Source organism: Phodopus roborovskii, unplaced genomic scaffold (assembly GCF_943737965.1).
Source record: "Phodopus roborovskii unplaced genomic scaffold, PHOROB, whole genome shotgun sequence".
NCBI classification, from domain to species: domain Eukaryota; kingdom Metazoa; phylum Chordata; class Mammalia; order Rodentia; family Cricetidae; genus Phodopus; species Phodopus roborovskii.
The window spans coordinates 38,447,412-38,453,187 of NW_026126525.1; the positions used below are offsets into that span (position 1 = coordinate 38,447,412).

Below are 5,776 nucleotides of genomic sequence, written 5' to 3' on the forward strand. Positions count from 1 at the left end.
AAAAAATATACTATCCATATATGCCATCCATTATTAGGTAAAGTAATAAATTATTGTTTTCAGAGCACAGTAAAAGACATATTTGGTAGATGTGCCAGCCAAGTACTACAATCATTTCTAATCTCTTCAATTTTCCCAGATCCATGAATCCTCATTTAGGAGCTGTGGAAAATACAATTAGAATAGTAATTTCATCAGCTGTGGCTAATTATTGAACCACTTCGAGATCTTTTCTTCCTTTATATTTGAAATTTAGAAATTTATTCTGTTTAATGCACAAGATTTATATAAGTTTAGTTAAAACATAAAATAAAATAAAACAGTGAAACCAAGACACGATGTCCAAGTGCAGGCCCTCTGACCTGCCAATACAAGAGCTCTTCAGTTGTGTGTACCAATTGGAAGAGTAAGCGAAAAAATATGTGCAAGAACCACGCATTTCATAAAACAAATTTATGTAACTGAAGGGTTACATAAGGCAAATTGGCTTTACAAAAGAGAAAAAAATGGGGGGGGGGAGATAGAAAAACAAAACAAATCAGCCGAAGGAGGACATAACCAGGTGTTCTAAATCAATTTTGGAACCTGTCACACTTGAACACTTGCATCCATGAACAGTCCCTCCCCTGCTCTAGAGCTGGGATCCAGAGGTGTCAGCATAGACCCCACTGGCAACAAGAGTGAAAACACTTTCAAAAGTGGTCTCACTTCTGGGCAAGTTTACAAACCTATACAAGGTTGAGAGCATAATTTACATGGGTGCTAAAATTTTCAAGAGGAAAGAAGAAAAACAGGAGGGGTGGGGGTTGGGAGAAGAAACACCTCAGGGGAGGCAAGGGCATTTAAAGGAGCACAAGAATACAAGAATTCCAACAATATTTAAATGTACTTTTTTAAAAAAATATTTTTTTCTTTTCTGTATTTTTTTTCTTAAAATATAAATATTTCACTTTAAATGTCAATGGAACAATGACACTAATACACCTTTGTACTGCAAATCCGTGCCCCTTACAAACAAAACAAAACAAAAAACATTTTAGCAATTTTGAAATTGAATCGAGTACGAAACAAATAAAAGTACAACACCTAGGACTGTGGGGACACTTGAGCCTTCCCCATGGGTCTAAGGGCCTTTTCCTTCAGGTGACTTTCTAGGTCATCAAGGTTGTCTTCAGCTTCACTTTCAGTCTCCTTCCTGGGCTCTGTGACTGCCACAGGCTCTTCCTGTGCTGATGTGGTTGTGGGTTGTGGCAGGAGGGGTTGCAGGAACTGTGGTGGCTACACAGAGCCTTCTCATTCTTGTTTTTTTTTTTTTTTTTTTTTTTTTTTTTTGTGCTTCTTGTGTTTCTTATCCTTTTTGTGTTTCTTGTCCTTCTTTTTTTCTTCTTTCCACCTCCTTCTTGATTAGAATTTCTTGCAGAGGACAGAGGACGGGCTTGGTATTTGGCTTTTGCCTTTTTGATTGTCACTGTGGGTGGCCAGTTTGTGGAGGGTGACTGAGACTGAACAGGAAAAGTAGGTACTGGAAGCTTTCTAGCTGCTGGCTCAGGAGATCCAGAGAAAGATAGGGAAGAGGAAACCCTTCTTGTGGACTGAGGGTTTGGTGTGGCAGCCTTTTTTATCTGTTTAGGCTCGGGACTCCTTGGAGACTCTCCTAATATGCCTAATATTTGGAGATGGGGACTGCCTTCCTTGGGGTGATACTGACACTCCTCTTAGAACAGGGGGAGGTCTTGAGGTCTGAGGAGCTCAAGGACATGATGAGTGTGAATCCTGTTTGTTTGGTTGTGGTGACTGGGCCTCCAGGGTAGAGGGACCTTTCCTATTCTTTGAAGATTAGGAGGGCGAGCTTCTCTTGGTGACTGGATTGGGGTGGGATATCTTTGTTTGGGAGGTAGAGAATGGGAGACTTGGAGCTTTGGTGGTGGAGATGGTGATGCCCTTCACTTGGGCAGGGGTGGGGTTGAGGCCATTTTTCTCTTCGGAGGTGGGGAAGGAGAGTATCTCCTCTGGATGGGAGGAGAGTATCTTCTTGGAGAAGGCTAATAGCGGCATGGGAGAGGAGAAGGAGTCCTTCATCGTGGTGGTGGAGTGAGAGGAGGAGAAGCTGGAGGAGATTGTTGCCTTCTGGTTGGTGGTGGGGAGGGACTTCTCCTCCTTCTACCACTATTAGTCACTGGCGATTGACATCATTTTCCCATCTACATTCAAGGGGATTTCTCTTTCTGATGCTTTCAAGGTGATGGAGAAGCATTTTGAGAAGGAGAATGTCTCCACCGTCTGCCTACCTCACTGTTCTTCACATGGGATCTCTTGGGCCGCTCATCTTCTGAGTTGGAAGAGGAGCCAGAATCAGGTGAAGACTGCTGGTTCTGTCGTCTATACTAGTGTCTTAACTGTACAGAATCAGCTGCAGCCATCTTGCTGCCTTTGTCTTCTTCAGACTCAGACAACTCCACTTTTCTAGGCTTGGGTGCTGGTGAAGGTGACTCTCTTTTCTCAGTAACTTTATGTTTTCTCACTTTACCCGAAGTTCTTCCTAGAGACACAGAATCACAACTTTTTCTTTTGTGGTTTGACTGCCAGGGGTTGGGAATGGCGAGTTTGTGGTGGTGGAGTTGTTGGAGATGATGGTCTGTGCCTTTGCCTTGGAGGACTTGAGGAAGGAGATGACTCACGAGTTTTTCAAGAGGGGCTGGAGGTCCTTTTGGAAGATTTCCTTGGCGGTGACTAGGAACGAGATGAAGAGGATGAAGAACTACTTCCAGACAAAGATGCAGATGAATGCCTCCTTTGTCTCCCTGGTGACTTACTCCTTCTGTGTCTTGGTGGAGGAGGCATCCATCTTGGTGGATTTCTTCTTTGAAGAGATAGTCCCCTTCTTTGGCTTGGCTGCCTTCTAGGAGAGTATGATCTCGATCAGGATCTATGTCTTGGTCTTGGTCTAGTATGAGCAGGTGATCAAGAACAGTTCCGAGATCATTATTTAGAATGTGATCCAGATCTTGGTCTGGTCTTTTCCTTTTCCATTTTAGAATTTGTTTTTGTTTTTTTTTTTTTTCTGGAGAAGGTTCTTTGGGCTCTAGTACAGCCTCAGACTTGGGAACTTTCATGATGTTACTTGTACTGAAGAGTCTTTTGTTTTCACTGATGGTTCTGGGAGCTATGGAAATTTCTCCTTCATTTCTGGGGCAGGGGAAGAGCTCCAGCTCTTGGTTCTATGACAGGGAGATCAAGAATGATTGTACTTTCTCTTTCTCCTGATTGTGCTTTCTCTCTCTTCTTCCTTCTTCAATGCTAGAAAAGCAGAGGGGATCCAGACAAAGTTCTTTTGTACACTTAACTGCAGGGGCCACGGTTCTCCCATTCAAAAATCCAGTCATGTTAATTTGCATCATTTTGGAATCTGGATTCTTCACTTCCAGCTGGTTGAATATAAACGCAATCATAACAACATCTTCAAATCCAAGGATTTCAGTTACTCTTTTTGTTATCCAAGACTTCAAGTTTACTTTGCTCATGTCCACCTTTTTTTCTAGGCATTCTGCAAATTCCAGTTGCTTGAGGAGTTTCTTCTGTTTGTTGCTGAACCAATTATCCTGTTCTGCACTTGTTCCACAGAAGAATCCCGCCTCCATCTTGCTGCCTTCCTTGGAGCCCACGTCGTGATCTTCAGAAGGCTTCAGTGCTGTAGACTCCCTCATGTAAGACTTTATATAGAAATTGAAATTTAGATAGGAAAACTAATGACCTACATTAGACTGTGAAAATTTTTAAGGTGAACCAGGTGCATTCACAAGCATGTATTATGGTACATCTAACATTAAGGGGAAGAAAGAAAACACATTCCTAATATCTTAGAAATAAAACTAGCCTAGAATTCTCTTGCAGAACATTATTATCCCTATTTTATAATGAAGTCCCCTAAGGAAACTTTGGAGACATTATTTTCCTAATTGCCTCCACCCCATAAAATTTCAACACCATAGAGAAGCATACACATTCATGTACTATATATGCAGTCTGCATTATATTTTAAAAAATTGATGAGAGCCCATTTTCTTGCTTAAAACTAATTTTTGCCTCCTTGTTGCATGTGGGTGTGGAGCACCATTGTGTTAATGAAAATTTATGGCTCAATATCTTTTGGTTCACAGGATTTTCAGCATGAGAAAATGGCAGATAATGAGATCTGGGAAGGATTGAGAAAATGGTACAAAATAGCATATGTAAATAAAGTCTTCAAAGAAAACAATCTGGAAACTCCACAAGCAAAGCTAAATATAATCATCTTGTGCCATTGACAAAGACACTGCACAGCTTACGATACAATATCCATAGCCTTATATGAAGGTTTAAGAAGGTAATTGACATACAGCACATGAAGTTGTATGTAAAGCTACGTGTAATAAAACATAAATAGGAAAGTGAAACTGTAAATGAGGCAAGAACCCTGTGCTTTGAAAATACGTCAGAAAGCCTATGCTAAGGTAGCCCCATCTGTGGGGCCTTACAAGGCCATTTGGCTGCAAAACTTTACCATATTCTAACTTCCTCCTCTCCTCAAATTTTTATTATTTCTTTCTTTTTCTTTTTGATATATTTTTATATATAAATATGAAGCAAGCTTGTTTTACATGTCAACCTCAGTTCCCTCACCTTCCCCTCTTCCACTGCCCCCTCAACCCCCATCCCATCCCTTTCTGTTCCCCAGGGAGAGTGAGGCCTTCCATGGGGTATCTTCAAAATTTGTCATATCACTTGCAGCAGGGCCTTTGCCCTCCCCTGTGTGTCTAGCCTGAGGGAGTATCCCTCTATATAGAATGGGTTCCCAAAGTCCATTCATAAACTAGGGATAAAGTCTTTAAGAAATTTTTTCTCTACTTATTTGTTGCTATGTAAACTTTATTATAAAAATGCATTATAAATTATAAACCAAAAGTAATCAAATGAAATGACTATACAATTTCTAATTTTTGTGAATCTTAAATTTTTATTTCTATGCTTTATTGTTTTTAATTATTTATATCTTTATTTTTGAGCATAATAATATAATTACATAATTTTCCCCTTTATTTTTCTCCATCCAACCCCTCCCATGTACTCTATTTCAAATTCATTGCTTTCTTTCTTTATTTGTGTGTGTGTGCATGTGTAGTAAATGTCTAATTATAAATGTATAAATGCCATCTTCTTATTGTTGTGGAGTACTACTTTAACTAGTCAAAGATATGTTATTTGTGCTGAATTTGTTAATTATGTAAATACATATCCCTGTTTCACTTTGCATATGTAAGGTACCTGATTGTTATAATAAAGAGCTGAATAGATAATAGTTAGGCAGTGGAGGAGTAGGAAGATTGGCTGGGCAGAGAGAATAAGTGAGACAAGGAATCAGGGAAGAGGAAGAGGACAGAACTAGGGAGAAAAGAGGGAGATGCCAAGAGGCAGCCAGCCAGGCAGCTACCAGACAGTCAGACATTGAATAAGACATACATAGTAAAAGAAAAGTAAAAGTCCCTGAGCCAAAACATAGAAGAAGAGGAACAGGTTCAGTTATAAGAGCTAATAGGACTTGCATAAGCTATTGGTGATTAAAAGTCTCTATGCTTATATTTAGGAGTTGGTGGGTGACCCAAAAAAGTAAGCCTTCTAGAGCTTAGTCCATGAAATGCTACTTGTTTGTGTATGTTTTCAGGGCTGATCATTTGCTATTGTATAATCAATTGGTGTGCTCTGCTACTCTTCCCATAAATCTATAAATATCTCGTGCTCT

General features: G+C 40.0%; 1 pseudogene; it reads right to left on the reverse strand.

The window, feature by feature from the left end:
* Nucleotides 1–1,086: 1,086 nt before the first annotated feature.
* LOC127232151 (serine/arginine repetitive matrix protein 1-like) lies at nt 1,087–3,638 on the reverse strand (annotated as a pseudogene).
* Between the last annotated feature and the right edge of the window lie 2,138 nt (nt 3,639–5,776).